We start from the raw sequence: 14,747 nt of genomic DNA, 5'->3' as shown, positions 1-14,747 counted from the left end.
GGGGGGAACCGGTACATGCGAGAGGTTTGTGGGGGATCTGCTCCACGTGGGGAGTTTTGGGGGCGAGGAAGGTGTCTGCTGCATGCAGCGTGTTTGCGGGGGATCTCCTCCATACAGCGATGGGGGTGGGGGATATCTTCTCCACGCAGATTGCCCGGGAGGGTTCTCTCCTCCACGTGAGGAGGGGGCTGAACCTGCCGAACCCCGCAGGATGGCCCGTTCGCTCAGCACATGGTCGCTCCGGGAGCCCCGTGGCCGCCTCGGGTGCCTCCCGCCCCGGGTCCCCGCCTCAGGAAGGCTGCCGTCCATCTCCCTGGCCGGTCTCTGCTGGCGCCGGGCTGTCTTCCCCCACGGGACGCCGGGGGTGGGCGCTTGCCCCTCGGCTGGCCCCGACTCCCCGCATCCCGAAGCACTGCCGCGTGAGCAGGGTCGCCTCTGCAGAGGGAAGGGTGCTCTGGCTGCCTTCCTCCTCCTCGTTTGTGTCTGCAGACCGTCACCACGAATCGGCTGTTCGCCCCCCTCAAGGTCCTGCCTCCTCCCCTTGACATTCAGTAGGCGTCACCTCCCCGTGATCACAGAATCACAGAATCATAGAATCATAGAATCATAGAATGGTCTAGGTTGGAAGAGACCCTTGGGATCATCGAGTCCAACCATCTACCCTACTCTACAAAGTCCTCCCCTACACCATGTCCCTCAGCACTGCATCTAAACGGCCCTTAAACACAGCCAGGGATGGGGACTCCACCCCCTCCCTGGGCAGCCTGTTCCAATGCCCGACCACTCTTTGGGTGAAAAATTCTTTCCTAATGTTCAATCTAAACCTACCCTGTTGGAGCTTGAAGCCATTCCCTCTCGTTCTGTCACTAATTACCTGTGAGAAGAGACCAGCACCAACCTCTCTACAGTGTCCTTTCATGAAGTTGTAGAGAGTGATGAGGTCTCCCCTGAGTCTCCTCTTCCTCCTACTAAACAGTCCCAACTCCCTCAGCCGTTCCTCATATGATTTGTATGCTTTAGGTTAGAAGAATGCTTTAGGTTAGAAGGGACCTTAAAGATCATCGAGTTCCCACCCCCGGCCCTGGGCAGGGACACCTCCCACCAGATCAGGTTGCTCAAAGCCCCGTCCAACCTGGTCTTGAATCCCTCCAGGGATGGGGCAGCCACTGTTCCTCTGGGCAACCTGGGCCAGGCTCTCTCCACCCTCGTAGTAAAGAGTTTCTTCCTAACATCTAGTCTAAATTTCCCCTCTTTCAGTGTAAAACCGTTTTCCTTCATCCTATGGCTCCCCTCCCTGATAGTGAGTCCCTTCCCAGCTTTCCTGGAGCCCCTTTAGGGACTGGAAGGGGCGCTAAGGTCTCCCCCGTTCTCCAGGTTGAACAACCCCAACTCTCTCTTGGCCTGCCTTCGTAGGAGAGATGCTCCAGCCCTCAGAGCACCTTTGTTGCCCTCTTCTGGACCATTTCCAACAGGTCCTGTGATGAGGACTCCAAAGCTGGACACAGCATTCCAGAGTGGAGTAGAAGGGTGATGCTCCGTCCTTCCATGTCGTTTCTTTCCCCTCTCATGTATTCATCTGCACTAAGTGTTCTCGTACCTCATGTTCACTTTGGGCTTTTGTCCTGCTTCTCCTGTTTTTTATACTGTCATCATTTCTGGATATAACCCCTGTGCCTCCTGATGGGTCATCCTCCTGGTCCCATCCAGGGTCCTTTGCTCCAGTCATGTTCTGCTAATGCACCATCAGAGGGTGATCTGCCATCACTGCCTCTTGAGCTGGCCAAAATCATCTTACTCTTTCTTTCCCTCTGCTCTATGGCTACCTGCCATCAATGACTCTGGCTTGTATGTTCTTCAGCATGGTGTTTTCTGTTGTTGGTGACAGATGTGGGCATCCTGGTCACAAACACAGCAGCCTGTGACTTGAACTGTCACCGTGTCCCCTCCAAACAGGCAAGTCCTGCCCACAGCCTCACATGACATGACATGACATGATTTTTGTTGTACGTTAGGGCCACGTCTGCTCCAGCCAACATAGAGTGCTGTGATAAGCACAATGCTGGCAGACAAATCAGTAGATTAGCAGGGTTTATCCTTTTGTTAAGTGCAAACATGTTCTCTCCACTCTTATTTGTACATAAAGGAAGAAAAGTGGAAAGAATGAGAAACAGCTCCTGCATGGGAATTTTGTTCTGCAGGGGTGGTTTTTTTAGGCTATTTTTTCTTTAACATGATGATGGCTGCAAACATATTTGTAAAATGAAAGAAAAGCCTTTTTCTGAAAATTTCTTTGAGCTTCCAGAAGCTTCTAGATGTGCTTTGTAGTTTTCATGAGAGCTATGGAGCCCTCGGAGTCCTTTGCCTGTAGACCAGGAAGAGAGAGGTAAGGGAATGACCAGACACATTGCAGCAATAGGACCAGAGGTAATGGTTTTACACTGAAAGAGGGGAGATTTTGATGAGATCTCAGGAAGAAATTTTTTCACTTTGAGGGTGGTGAGACCCTGGCCCAGGTTGCACAGAGGAGCTGTGGCTGCCCCATCCCTGGAGGGGTTCAGGACCAGGTTTGACAGGGCTTTGAGCAACCTGGGCTGGTGGGAGAAGTCCCTGCCCAGGGCTGGGGGTGGCAACTCGATGATCTTTAAGGTCCCTTCCAACCGAAACCATTCTGTGATTATATGCGCATCACCCATAAGCCAGCATTGGCTTTTCTTGGCTTGCTGGCCAGTAGGAGGGAGGAGCATTTTGTGTGATCCCCTGTCTTTCTGCAGGACTGTTTCAGTAAAACAGCCTGTGAGGTGCTTAGGCTGTATATGAGCATCACTGGCTTCCTTTTGGGACCACAGAACATGTCACCTCGCTCACTCAATACAGCTCTGGGGGAAAGGCAGGAGAGACAGGGTGAAGGTTAAAGGCTCAGTCCAGATCTGTGCTACTTACACCTCTGTGCAGGGGCAGTGTGCGCTGTCCAAGCAGATGGTTTGGACAAAGCTCAGGCCAAAGGCTTGGATTCCTCTTAGGCTGATGGAAAATCAAAACAGGCCACGCCATTAACTGAGCTATTCATGTGAATATTACAGCAAAGATCCATGTCATTTGCTCTTCAAAAACTGCTCACTGGCCATAGAATCATCTAGGTTGGAAGGGACCTCTAAGATCAACTAGTCCAACCATCAACCTAACTCTGATAAAAACCATCGCCAAACCATGTCTCTAATCACTATGTCTACCCATCTTTTAAATACCTCTAGGGATGGTACTTCAACCACTTCCCTGGGCAGCCCATTCCAAGGCTTAATAATCCTTTCCGTGTAAACATTTTTCATAATATCCAATCTGAACCTCCCCTGGTGCAACTTGAGGCCATTTCCTCTTGTCCCATCGCCTGTTCCTTGGGAGAAGAGGCTGACCCCTCCTGGCTACACCCTCTTTTCAGGGAGTTGTAGGGAGCGAGAAGGTCTCCCCTCAGCCACCTTTTCTCCAGGCTGAACACCCCCAGCTCCCTCAGCCTCTCCTCACAAGACTTGTTCTCCAGACCCCTCACCAGCTCCGTTGCCCTTCTCTGGACCCACTCAGCACCTCAATGTCTTTTTTGTGGTGAGGGCCCCAGAACTGGACACAGCCCTTGAGGTGGGGCCTCACCAGTGTCCAGTACAGGGGGATGATCACCTCTTGGGTCCTACTCACCGCACTGTTCCTGATACAGGCCAGGATGCTGTTGGCCTTCTTGGCCACCTGGGCACACTGCTGGCTCCTGTTCAGCCGACAGTCGACCAACACCCCCAGGTCCTTTTCTGCCAGGCAGCTCCAGCCACTCTGCCCCCAGCCTGGAGCGCTGCAGGGGGTTGGTGTGACCCAAGTGCAGGATCCGGCACTTGGCCTTGTTGAACCTCATCCCATTGGCCTCAGCCCATCGATCCAGCCTGTCCAGATCCCTCTGCAAAGCCTCTCTACCCTCCAGCAGGTCGACACTGCCACCCAGCTTGGTGTCGTCTGCGAACTTCCTGAGGGTGCACTCGATCCCCTCATCCAGATCATTGATAAAGATGTTAAAGAGAATGGGTCCCAGTACCAAGCCCTGTGGGACACCACTCGTGACCAGTCACCAACTGGATTTGACTCCATTCCCCACCACTCTCTGGGCACGGCCCTCCAGCCAGTTTTTAACCCAGCAGAAAAGCCCACTGTTCAAAGCTCACTGTTCAGCTGAGTGTCTCCTCACAGAGACTGAGAAGACAGGAGAGAGGCATTGAGCCTCCAGAGGCTGCAGGAACGTGAGCACAGGTCTGTGCCCAGCAGTTCCAGTGGGCAACTCCAGACTGCTCCCCACTCAGAGGTTTTTGTATTTCTGTATCTCTGTGCTTAATTCTTGCCACTAAATTTATAAGATATGCAGGTCCATATTAGCATTCTGAAGAGACACAGATGCCCAAGAGGACCCCAAAAACCAGAAAGCTGGAAGCAAATTTAAATAGGTTAACTGTTAGGTTTTCAAAATGAATTTTATTTATTTCTTTAAGAATAAGAAACATGCTATTTTTTATTTAGTTGAACCAGAGATATTATGAGGTATGCTTAGGAAATAAAAAAGGACACAGTCTTTATTTTAGAACAGTAACAAATAAACTTATTAAGAGAGCAGAAGCTGTGTTGTACCTCAGTGTATACTACTTTGCCTATCTGTGAAGTCAAAAGAATTAAAATGCTGATTTAAAAACACACCATGCACACACAAAGCTCATCACACAAAGGCATGGTGCCTGCTCTTCCTTTGAGATCCTGGGGGAATGGATGGAAGTGGGATTCATTCCAGTGGCCTACAAGATTCTCTTTCAAGCTTGCAGGGCCTTTTGCTAGGAAAATGGTAAATTGTGCTGAGAGATACAGTCTCTTTGCTTATGTCTGTGGCCAACATCAGGCCTTGTACGGCTCTAAAATCTTTCTGCAGAAAATTGAGATTCTCAGGTATGAAACTGCACTCCCGTGCACACCATTAGCAGACTAAGCACAAAAGGACTCAGAGTTTGACCCTTTTTAATCACGTGATAAATTTGTTCTAATTCACCTCACACATTTGTTCTAATTCTATGAAATAATAAATAAATTTAAATATTATAAATAATATAATAATATATAAATATATAATAATACAATAAATAAATTTATATTTAAAATTTAATAATATAAATAAAATTCAGCCTGGGACAAAACAACTCCATGTATCAGTGCAGACTGGGGACGGACTACGAAGGTGCAACCCTGCAGGAAAGACCTCGGGATTCTGGTGGAAAACAAGTTGGACCTGTGTCAGCAGCGCTCTCCTGCAGTGACAACACTGACCAGCCATGGGATAGCATTGCCAGCAAGAGGCCAGCAGGTGGGGGGACGTGTTGTTCCCCTCTGCTTGGCACTGGTGAGGCAGCATCTGAAATGCTGTGCTCAGTTTGGGGGTCCTCCCAGTTGTATGGTACATGTTGACACGCTGGAGAGGGTCCACCAAAAGCCCCTGGTATCAGTCAGCCGGAACACATGCTGTATGAGGAGATGTGAAGGAATTAGGTTCGTTTGGCCTGGAGAAGAGAAGGCTAGTGGGGGATCTAATTGCAGACTAACACTGCTGAAAACGGGATTGCAAATTAAGATGCATCCAAGCTTTTCCTGCTAGTGTACAGCAAAAGGACAGGAGGCAATGATGTTGCAAACCAGGGAAATTCTTTTTCAATCAAAGGAACACATTACTTACCATGAGAGTGGTTCAGCCCTAGGACAGGCTGCTGAGAGAGGCTGTGAAATCTCCATCCTTGGCGATTTATAGGATACATGTTGACAAGGCCCTGAGCAACTTTATCTGGCCTTGAAGTTAGCCCTACTTTGAGTAGGAGATTGGACTAAAGACCCCCAAGATCCTTTCCAACCTACACTTTTCACTGATTCAGATGAACTCACTAATCCAGCAGGAACAGAGCTGCATTCTGCTGTTAGAAGATTGATCAATGCACTAAAAAGGCTGAGAAACACAGAACTATTAGCAGCCACAGGAAGGTCAGGACCATACAGCTGACGGTAAGTGTGGTGGTTGGGAGAGGATAACATGGGAATGAAGCCTCTGTCTCAGGTGCCATCCAAATAAGCCATCAAATCACCTCCTTCAGCCTATGAGTCCTCAAAGCAACGATTCCAGGGATAAAGTAAAAGCTCTTCTTCCCATGATATTTTTCCAATACAGATTTGTAATCATTGTCCTTGGAGATATTCAAAAGCTGTCTGGACATGGTCCTGGGCAACCTGCTGTAGGTGGCACTGCTTGTGCAGGGGGTCTGGACCACAGAACTTCCAGGGTTTCCTTCCAACCTCAACTGCTCTCTGATTCTGTGACTCCGATTTTATCTGTTGGTTTTAATGTTCTGTTGTGTTGGGTTTTTTTATACCAATATGGTTCACTGCCCCAGATAGTCCCTATGGCCAACTTCACAGTTTTTTGGGCAGCTCCAGGTCTAGGTGTAGCTTGCAGGGCACTGAGCAACCCCTAAGCAACCCTACTTTTTCCTACTCACCCAATGCAGTTGGCAAAGATGCAGAGCACCTGGAAATATAAGGGAAAGGGGTGCAGGGAGTCATCTGTGGGGGCTGAGAAGAATTTGGGAGGTGGAAGAGTCACTAAGTGGATCCTCACTGGAAAATGGAGTGAGGAAAAGGTTGGCCACAGTGAGCAGTGTGTGCTGGGTCTTGGTCAAAAGCAAGCGGTGGAGCTGCAGTGCCCATTTGCAGAGACAGTTTACTGCCAACCTGTTGTTGCAAATGTGTGTCAGCAACAGCAGATTTTAAAGATTAAAGCTGTCAAGGGAAAACTAATGCTGGGTTTCCAAGAGTTTATGGATTTGAATCCTCATCTTCAATAGTACTCAGGACGAACATAGATCTTGCCTAATTCTTAGCGACTTTCCTGTATGAGTCATTGTTCACAAGAGAATAGCAGCTTTATATACAGATGGTTGCAGAACAGAGACACCATTGAGAGTAAAACACAGAGACGTCTATGTCTTGCAGATACAGGCAATACATATACACAGATCAACAACTTTATCCATAGAAAGCAGTCAGTCCTGCTCAGTGTGTTCAGGCAGAATCTCTGCTCTTTCATGACATAAGAAATCCCTGATGGAATTCAAGTAATGAGCAATTCATGCTGAAGAGGGAAGTTTAGTGTCAATGAAATGTCAGTGTCCAAACTAGCACAGCCAGGGGGCTTTGGCTGGAGGACTGACTAGCTGGATTGCTCTTCTTCGCTGGCCAGAAGCCCAGTTCTCCATGGGATCAAAAGAAAAGATCAGATGTTCTGGGACCCAGCAAGCTGTTGTAGATCTTGGTGTGATCTAGCAAGTCCAGATCACACCAAGACTGATACTAAGCCAGAGAGAAAGAGGTTTGAAGGAAGGTTTAGGTACTTTCATGGGAGTCCTCCTGGCATGTTTTCCTGCTTTTCCAGTGCATCTCCATGTGATCTTGGACAAGTACTTTAAGACCCTTAAAGTAGGTGGTTCATGTAGGCTCATGCCCACACCTCCCCATGCAGATAACTTTCAGTTCAGTGCTTCAGGTTTGGACATTAGTGCTGCTATAACAGTACAAAGGCTGCTGTGGGTGAGTTGTGCCTAAGATTCTGGGCCAGCACTGCCTCAGATGAAGCAGGCAAGGGATAGCTTTCAAAATATAGTGCCTGCACTGGAAACCTTTGCTACAGAATTTTATGGATGCCAAAAGTTTGCATTGCCTCAAAAAATAAATGCCTTTCCTAATGGAAACGAGCTGTTAAATACAACTTACCACCTCTAACTGGGAAAGACCTGAGCTATCATTTGCTGGAAATCAAGAGGAAGTTCTGCAGAAATATCTCTCTGCACCCTAGATTTCTGCTATTGGACATTGCTGGAAACAGGAGCTGTGGTCTGATCCAGAACTACTTGTCTTATCTTGTTGTATAAGACTTAGAAGTTGAGACCCGAATGGCCACAACTTGCTTGTTTTAATAATGAAATGGTTTATAGATAATGCCTTTCTTCCTTTCAATGGCTTTTCCATTTAGCATGAAATGGTTAAAAATTCAGTAAATAAAACTGTGTGACCTAGTGTTTATAGAGGTGGAAGAAGAGAGGACAATGCTATAGCACCTACTGTAGTGAATACAAATGCTTAGGAATTGTTGAGGTCTAGAGTCAGGCCTGTCCTCTTTTTTGTGAGCATCCTGACCACCATGAAATGCCCCAGATCTACACTGCGTATTTAGTTTGCACTAAGAGGAATAGCAGCAAGATGTATTGAGGAGAGCTTTCTCCTGAAATTCTGTAGCCAGATGACTGGAGAACATTGCTGTGACTTTGCTTTCCAGAGGCCCAGGAAGAGGGAGATGAACACTAGACTGCTGGAGAGAAGGCATGGCATCACCATTTCAAACAAGGGTTTTGTGACAACTGGCTGCTGTTAACACCTAACTCCAAGGTGAAGAGTCAGAGTTATGAGTCACATTTATATGACCAAATACATGCCTGTCATGTAACAGGGTGGGACCTGCCCTGCCTCTCAATAGGAAATATGTTGACTGGAAGTAGGCTGATGTTATCGGAACAGTTTGTTATTCTCAGCCTGCTTCCAAGAAAGGAGGTGAATGGAAGCAATCAGCTCTCCAGGTGAATTATCCTGGCAGGCAAATCCAGTTTAGTCTTAGGTGAATCACCAAAAGCTGTTTGTTCGTGTAATATCACTGTCCATTTATAGACAGAGACTACATTTGTTTATGTCTGACTCTAAAATAGTAGGTACAGCTCTGGGCACTGTTACGATAAAGATGACTAAACCTGCCCTAGAACATCACTAAGTTTTACTATGGCTACTGACAGGCAGGGCACTGCACGGATGATCTTTTCAGAACTGACCTTGTTCAAGGGCAGTTTCAAGGTCAACGGGGCCACAAGAAACACTGCTAAAGTCAGAAATCAAAAGCAAAGCCATTCTGTGCCATTGAGAGCATTTTTAATTGTGTTTGAATCACATATTTGGTCATATGAATATGACTCATAACTCTGAATCCTCTCCTTGGAACGTTTGAGGTCCTGGATGCCTAAATTTCCAAGTGTGATACTCAAGAATATCTGGCTTAGGAAATCCCTAAACAGCAGTTTGGTGCACAATGGGAGAGTCCTCAGGGGAAGCATCACTATATGTTGTTCTGCTCTTTCACTCCACCCTATGCATTCTCTTTGAGTTCCTGTCAGAAAGAAGACTGCAGCCTAGATATTTGTTCTGAGCTCCTGCTGCAGTTCCTACGTCTTGGCTGTTGAAAGCCATGCAAATGGTTCCTTCCATCAAATGCTACAGCTATAGCTTTTAAGCATTTTAACAACTGGAAGTATCTTTTGTGTACAGGCTCAGAACATTTCCTCTCCAACAATAGGCCTGCTTTCTGCTAGTCATTTAGACTTCAAAGGTAATTTAAAGATCCAGAGCTACATGTGGTTTCTTTTCAGTCTCTTTCTCTGCTGGTTCTTGGCCTTGGGAGACCTCCTGGTGTCACTGTGTCTTGCAGACAGATATGGCCAATCAATTATTCATGTGAATCTCCAGGCTAGCGTGAATAAAAAACTCTCCTATGCACCCATGCCAACCCTTTCTTATTTTGAGATCTGTAGAATCTTTTCAGTGAAGACAGCAGGAGTAATTTAGCTCTTTTCCATGGGCTAGACAGGTTGTCGGATGATGCTTTAAACAAACAAGACATTGACCATGCTGCTCCTACACCTGTCAGATGTGAACTTTCTTCTGGTAGTCCCTGGATGTCCTTAGGTCCCTCTTCAGGGAATCTGCCCATCTGCACAGGGCTTGTTTTAGTGGTGTCGTTTTAAGTTCCAGGTAACAATCTGTAAAATCATGTTCTCTGACAGGATAACCGTAACTGAGGCTCTCTGCAGTGTTATATGAAGTTGGCTCTTTCTTATTCACAGGTAGCATTTCAGTGACACTAAGGTTTGTTAAAAAGTTTGATGTCTAAGATTGAGATCTTCACCCTCAACTTCGGTAGCAGACAGGGAGAAAAAGGTCCTTCAAGGGGAGATTTGTTTCACCCTAACACAGAATATGTTCGTAACACTAATTTTAGATTTGGTTTCTCATTGCTAAGTGGAATACCCTCCTAGAACAGATGACAGAGTGAGTATGACAGTTATGATGGGTCAGGAAATAAATCTGGAGAAATCTTACAGGCAGAGGGACTTTGATCAGTCAGCCCTGCTGTGTGTTGCCCAGAGAATACTTGCATCTAGCCAAGGTGCTTTAGCTGAGCTGGGACATGATGGAAAACAAGGCTGAGACTGAAAGTTGACCAATTCATTCAATGCCTGGTACCGTTGAAGTTGCAAATCTGCATGTTTCTTGGATGGCTTCTGTATCTTCCATCTAGTGACTCTGGCTCTGGTATCTTCTGCTAGCTAAAAAAAAGCTTTCTATGCTCAGAAATAATTTTCCTCATAGAGAGTAAACATGTTGCTCTTTAACATCCCTCACAACATGCACATGATACAGAAGCAAACATAGGTATAAGCCTTTGGTAAGAAGTGCTCTCTGAGCAAGAAGTAAAGCCATTTCACAGGTTGAGGAGAGGGATCAGACATACCTCAAGAGAAACCAACCATGTAATTATCCATACAATGGAAGGAGGATTGCTGATGGGACCTGTTCAAGAGATACATACCTCCTGTGACTGGCAGAGATTCTCTGACATGAACTGAGCCCTTCTGTTCACAGACTGGACACTTGTACACAAGCCAAAGTGAAGTTGTAGTAACAGGTTTAGAAACAAAATGTAAAATAAGAATGAAGTTCATGTTTACATTTACATTACATGCAGTGTTTACAGCAGGCTTGCCTGCTGAAATGTTGAAATTTGGAATTGCTTCAAGAAGTAAACGACCCTAGGACTAAAACCCTGCTATAGGCTTTCTCATCAAGAAAGTTCATGCAGAGAAGGGCAGAAACCCACAGAAATATCAGAAAAGGAGATAAAGAGACAGCAGAGCAAGTTGGAAGTATATAAATAGTAGAGGAAAAAAATACAGAGAATACACCGAAGAAAAAATATTTCAGTATTCTTGCAACATTAAACATAAAAGAAGTAAAATTTACACTAAAATCCATTGCTGTACATGAAAGTTGGGTTTGTATATTCTGAAGAAAAATATGGGGGGGTTTGGGTCAATTTCAGTTCTTGCCATCTATAAGAGGCGTTGTTAGACAGTACTGCTGATAGATGTACCTGGATGTGTGCCATGACATCAGGTCTGTTGCTTTTTGCCAAACAAGGCACAGCTGGTGTGATAATAACACATAATGGTTCATAGTTCAATAGTTATCAGCATAAATGCTTATCAAAAGGGGATGATTTTGAGCAATTTACAACAAATTCAGAGAATCAAAAATAGAAATGTGGAAAATAGCCCAAAAGTTGTTGAAAGAATACTGAGAACAAAAAAACCAAAAAATCCCTCAGATTGGTGCTTAGCCCATGTAAAATGACGGACAGCTACATTGGAAGTCACCTTTTGAAATGTTCAGGAGAAGGGCTACAGTCAGGCTGCCTCATTACTCACATTAAAGGAAAATGTATTGCAAACTAGCAAAACACCAGGAAAAGAGAGGTAGAAAATTATTCTAATAAAGTGTCACATAAACAAAAAGCCTGTGCAGCTCCAGGCCAGGAGACACACACATGAGGGTGGATTATGGGCACAGAAAATGATAGTTGTTCTGAACTTGCTCCTCACTATGGATTGTGAAGCATGAACAAATCAAAAGGAGAAATGGGAGGCTCTTCCTCCATGAAAAAAAAAGGTGGAAGAGAAAGGGATCTGAATCTTAGAAACAAGCCAGGCCATGTGGGAGTGAGTGGAGGGTCTGTGAGAAGGACTGAGCCCGCAGCCAAACACAAACCAAACTTGGAGTGACGCCCAGAAGCACCCGCGTCCTTTCCACCGGAGCAGAAGTTGATGCATGTGCCTTGAACCACCAGACCTGCACCAGCACCTTCTCCCCAAAATGAGCTGCCCCTGGCTGTGCCACACACAGAGGGCCACCATGGGCCAGGATGCCTGAGGTGCACTGCGGCAAGTCACGTACACACGTAAGCTGGGCAAGGAGCTCACAGGTGGGCTGCGGCCACAGGAAACCCTGCCTGCCCGGGTTCTGACAGAACAGAATGGGACACATGGTGGAATATGGAGACGGTTTGTGACGCACACAGGGGAATCACGTGCAGTGACACAGGCCTCACTCTCTGGAGCAGCATGCGTGGACACATGGTGGCTTATATCGGTGCACACCATGTCTCAACCTCCCTGGGTGGAGGATCTCACCAAACCACAAAGAAATGCCGTGGATGCCAGCTGCTGCTGAGTCGTACACACACAGGGCCGAGGCAAACCACATCTCCCGCATTCCTCGAGCTCACACATTCTGACATTTTGCCACATTCACAATGGTCTGTGTCACATGTGTTGAAACGAGTGATGTGTATACACATAGACAAGCACAGTTTTACACACGTGTGTGTATTCTGGGGTCAGTCTCGCATCCCTGAACTGCAGCTTCTCCTGTGGACCAACAAGGTTCTCGGACACATGCACATTTAAGATCAGTGCTCACACACTTGCCTACACTGCAGGGTCTCTGCACTCAGGGTCTCTTCAGGCTGGAAGTAGCCATGTGGCTTCCTGTTCATCCACAGACACGCGGTGCCTGGAGGCAACCAACAGAGAGGACATGGACACATGCGCTGGGCACGTCTGCTCCCATCCGTGAGCAGGAAGAAGGACCCGCTCGTCTCACTGATATCTGAAGGTTTGTGCCCTGCTCCACCAACTGCCCACACCCTGCTGGGTGACAGGCGGGGACATGGCCATGGCAGAGCCACCTCCTTCTGCCTCATCACTTCCACATGCATGCAGGTGTGAATCTTGCACACAAGGAAGTGTGCAACACTTCCTCACTCACACACACACATGCAGAGTGGGTCCGGCAGCCCACCCTGCAGCAAGTCACACGTGAGAGTACCTGGGCTTCATGCACAAAGAGCCATACCAGTGCTCACACACACAGACACACAGGCACACACACAGCCACACCAGTACTCACACAGACACACATGCATACACACAGACACACCAGTGCTCACACACGTGCAGGCAGGTGTGTATGACGTATGTGTAGTGAGTTGGGTGTGCAACCTGTGCAGAGACACATGCTCTCATACACGCCTGTGTGCGCAAAGGCAGGTGTGTCTTACACACACACACTTATGTGCTGCAGAGCAAGTCATGCATGCACACCCAGAGCAGGCTGTGCACACAGAGTGGGTGTTCATAAACAAAATACACACACAGACATGTCTCACACATGCACATGCACGAGTGTCGCACAGATGAGGGTGTCACACAGACACAAACACACATGGTGCATCTCATACACAGAGGTGTCTCACACTCGTGTGATTTGCACATGTGCTACAGCCAGACACGCACACGTGGAACAAGTTGTGCACTCAGCTGAGTGTTGCAGATGTATGCACTCGGCGATGTGTCACATGCACCTGTATGTTTCATACATGTTTGGGTTTGTCACATGGTGTCTTTCAGGCATGTGAGAAATACACCGACTCACATCTTAGAATTTAAAGAGGACAAAGTCACCAAAGCAAAAGTTTAAAAATTTATTAATACGAAACAGCGCTGAATCGGGTGCACCAAAAATAGATGCACACGCACTTTTTCGATTTTTGTATATTTATACCTTGTCCCGGCCGCTTAAACTTCTGTCTCTCCTTCTCATTGGCTGAGAAGCTGGAGCTCACATTCTTCCCGACCGACTACCTTTCACAGGTTTAGCCTATATCTTTTTCTACCGTATAAGGCATATACACACCTATTCTACGAAATTTTATCTTGAACATATCATTCTCTTCATCAGGTGGTCGCATCCTCGTCTTCATCAGCTGCCCCCCCCTTTTTCCCTGTGAGCGGGCCTACTTGGCAGCCTTTACTGTCCACCTGGCAGATTCACTGTCCAAGCCTTGTTCTTTTAGTCTTATTGATACTTTTCTATCTTCTTGGTCCCTATGTTGAAGGACACGTTCCAGTCTGTTTCTCTTCACCTAGATAACACTCTGAGAACAAGGACATTTCAACGGACCAAGAACATCTGTAGGGATTAGTTAGATACAATTTGTTAATTTTTATTACTACTACTAAAGCTTCTTTGTTAGTACTATCACACTAACAATGATACATCAATTAGCTGAAGCAAAACTTAGCTCGTTTCCCACAGGCAGAATGGATTTCACGCACTTGGGTGTGCGTCGCAGACGCAGGCGGCGTGTCTCGGACACGCAGACATGTCTCACACGGACACCGGCGTCTCCGGAGGTACAGGTGTCTCGGACGCCCCGGGCCCTACAGGCGGGTGTCCCAGCCGCGTGCGGTGTCGCAGGTGTTGCACACGCACACGGGTGTCCCGGGGAGGGTGACCCCCACGCGCGCGGGGGCCTCACACAAACACGCACACGCGGCCACCGCTCACGGCACGCGCGGGGCCCCGCAGCCCCCGCCGCCGCCGCCGCGCGCGCCGACGAGCACGACTTCACGACGGGCGATGCCGGCGCCTCCTTCACCTACCCCATGCAGTGCTCGGCGCTGCGGACGAACGGCGTC

The sequence above is a fragment of the Calidris pugnax genome, unplaced genomic scaffold (genome assembly GCF_001431845.1).
Source record: "Calidris pugnax isolate Ruff unplaced genomic scaffold, ASM143184v1 scaffold304, whole genome shotgun sequence".
Classification (NCBI taxonomy): Eukaryota; Metazoa; Chordata; class Aves; order Charadriiformes; family Scolopacidae; genus Calidris; species Calidris pugnax.
Note: the sequence above shows the minus strand (reverse complement) of the source record.